We start from the raw sequence: 3,300 nt of genomic DNA, 5'->3' as shown, positions 1-3,300 counted from the left end.
AGCCCCATGTGAGACAGGGACTGTGTCCAACTCAATTACCTTGTGTCTATGCCAGGGCTTAATACAGTGCCTGGCACATAGTAAGTGCTAAATAAATACCACAGTTATTCTTATTACTATTATTATTATTATTAACACAATAATGAACTACCCCCCAACTCTAAACACTCCAACTGTAATGGGACCCATTTGTTTTAAATATCTTGGGAAATTACCTGGCCTAGTGGAAAGAGTATAGGACTGAGAGTCAAGACACCTGGATTCAAATCCCAGCTCTCCCACTGGCCTGCTATGTGGCCTGGGACAAGTGATTTAAACTGTGCCTCAGGTTTTTTTTTCTGTAAAATGGGAATAATAACTACTGCCTCATGGGAAAATTGTTATTATTGTGAGAACAGAACAAAATAAATAATCAATCCATGTAAAAAGGGCTTTAGAAAAAATCTAAACCTCTCTACAGATTCAAGACAGAACAACTTTTTAAGGTTCTCGGGTTTATTTCAAATCTGTCTTTCTGTTTCTATCACTTATGTTTTATGTTGCCTGTTCCAATTTGCCCTTCCACATCCCTGTTCCCCACGAAGGAAGGGACCATGACTGGTTCTTCCTCTGCCATCATTCCCGATACCTGGTGCCATTGTGGGGATTTGATCGCTGAGGGCAGGGAATGTGTTTACAAACTGTATTTCATTGTACTCTCCAAAGTGTTTAGTACAGCTCTTCTTCATAGTAAGCCCTCAAATAATACCAGCGATCGATTGAGGGCTCAGCAGATGGACAATGCCTGACGTGACCTGACTCAGCCCCTGCTGGCTTTGATCCCCAAGACATGTTTTGGGGCTGAGAATCAGAAACCCCAGATGCCACCCCAATATCCAAGACCCTCAGAGGCCCAGTGAGAGCTCCTTGCTATTCCCACCCAGTGGTCCTGCACTTTCAGCAGTTAACAATTGGGCCATTTTCCCTCCTCCGGTGGTTACACAATTCTGTTCTTGCCAAAATTGAAAAGGCTAAATTGCATTCACTTACTTAAAAACAGCCCTGCTGTCAACCAAGACGTGTATTTAATTGTTCTCCCTGTACACTGTCGGACTGGAGTGGTTTCAAACAGTCCACCAATCACAAGCAGAAAAAAAAATCATTAGAAAATCAATTTTTGCTTAATTGAAGATCCTTCTTCCAAATGGGAATGAAGTGAGATTTATAACTTCAGTTTCACTGACTGTATAATGATGGTACTTTAGCTTGTCAAGGTTTCCATTTGGTGGACGTGGTGTGTAGACAATGTCCTACACACTTCATTGCATATAAGCAAGATCTAACTGGACCTGGGGAGATGAGGAAGGGCTGTAACTGGGCAGGGAATCCTGCCCGAAGAAATGCCGGGAGTTGGGGGAAGGCCGATGAGAAATTGTTCCAAGACACAAGATATATCATGTTGGGGCAACTCATCCGTTGTCCTCTTCACTGAACCAATTAACCCTCTCAGAGCCACAGTCTCCGTAATAATAATAATAATGGCATTTATTAAGTGCTTACTATGTGCAAAGCACTGTTATAATCGTTGGGGAGGTTACAAGGCGATCAGGTTGTCCCACATGGGGCTCATAGTCTTAATCCCCATTTTGCAGATGAGGTAACTGAGACCCAGAGAAGTGATTTGCCCCAAATCACCCAGTTGACAAGTGGCAGAGCGGTATTAGAACCCTCGGCCTTTGGCTCCCAAGCCCGGGCTCTTGCCACTAAGCCACACTGCTTCTGTTTCAAGCAATGAAATGAGGATGAAATACCTCTTCCACCCTCCATTTTTGACTGTGAGCCCCTTGTCTGACTATGTCCAGCCTGATAATCTTGTATTTTCCATGGTGCTTGATGTTATGGACAGAGAATGTGTTTGTGCATTGTTATATCATGGTTTCCCAAGAGCTTAGTACAGTGCTCTGCACACAGTAAATGCTCAACAAATACTATTGAATGATCCAACTGAATGAATTGAATGGAAATGTAATCCAGGTAACAAATACTACAATTATTGTTAATATACAGCGTGCTCTTCCTGAAGATTCATTTGGTATCTTGTGTTTTCATACATCATATTCCACACCAAATTAGTAATTGTAAACAGTTTGGAAAGAAGAGGGAATGGAAATGCTCCGCTTTAATATCTTGTCTTATACTATCGAGTCATCTCTGACCCATAACGACTCCATGGACACATAATAATAATAATAATAATAGCATATATTAAGTGCTTACTATGTGCAAAGCACAGTTCTAAGCACTGGGGAGATTACAAGGTGATCACGTTGTCCCACGGGGGGCTCACAGTCTTAATCCCCATTTTTACAGATGAGGAAACTGAGGCACAGAGAAGTTAAGTGACTTGCCCAAAGTCACACAGCTGACAACTGGCAGAACTGGGATTTGAACCCATGACCTCCGACTCCAAAGCCCGGGCTCTTTCCACTGAGCCATGCTGTTTCCCATCTTTCCTAGAATGCCCCACCTCCATCTGCAATCATTCTGGTAGTGGATTCATAGAGTTTTCTTGAAAAAAATACGGAAGTGATCCCAGCTCTGCCAATTGTCAGTTGTGTGACTTTGGGCAAGTCGCTTAACTTCTCTGTACCTCAGTTACCTCATCTGTAAAATGAGGATGAAGACTGTGAGCCCCCTTTGGGACAACCCGATCACCTTGTAACCTCCCCAGCGCTTAGAACAGTGCTTTGCACATAGTAAGCGCTTAATAAATGCCATCGTTATTATTACCATTGCCTTCTTCCATGTGGTAAACTTGAGTCTCCGCCCTCCAGTCTCTCCCATGCCGCTGCTGCCCAGCACGGGTGAGTTTTGACTTGTAGCAGATTGCCTTCCACTCACTAGCCACTGCCCAAGCTAGGAATGGAATGGGTAGGCCTCTGCTTGACTCTCCCTCCTATAGCCGAGACCGGTAGAGTACTGGAAACTCTCCAGGTGTGACCCCGAGAGGGTCAATTATAATGACATGAAGGGGATTCAGTGGCAACAGTTTGAGCTGAATGAAAAGGTCAAATAGGACAACTACCTAGAATCAAGGCTTTCTACAGTTTCTTAGTGCTGGACTGCAATCTGCTTTTGGTTAGTGCAACTGCATCCTTAAGAGCTGACCTGCACATAGTGAATATTTTCAATTGCTAAGATTGATCTTTTGGTATTTGGGTCTCCTAAATTGTAACTACAACTGTAATGGAATATTTGAAAAACTTACCCCTGAAGAAGAGGAAGAGGCCCCTGTAAACATATTCCCAATTGCCCCTGGGC

At 43.3% G+C, this 3,300-nt stretch overlaps 1 non-coding gene across 1 annotated transcript; it reads right to left on the bottom strand.

Annotated features, from left to right (window-relative positions):
• Positions 1-2,853: 2,853 nt before the first annotated feature.
• LOC119931937 lies at positions 2,854-2,991 on the bottom strand. Its single transcript, XR_005452234.1, has one exon. It is a non-coding gene; the product is annotated as a small nucleolar RNA SNORA7 (small nucleolar RNA).
• Between the last annotated feature and the right edge of the window lie 309 nt (positions 2,992-3,300).

This window comes from Tachyglossus aculeatus, chromosome 8 (assembly GCF_015852505.1).
Source record: "Tachyglossus aculeatus isolate mTacAcu1 chromosome 8, mTacAcu1.pri, whole genome shotgun sequence".
Taxonomy (NCBI): Eukaryota; Metazoa; Chordata; class Mammalia; order Monotremata; family Tachyglossidae; genus Tachyglossus; species Tachyglossus aculeatus.
The sequence above is the reverse complement of the archived record's forward strand: the minus strand, read 5'-3'. Positions and strand labels throughout refer to the sequence as shown.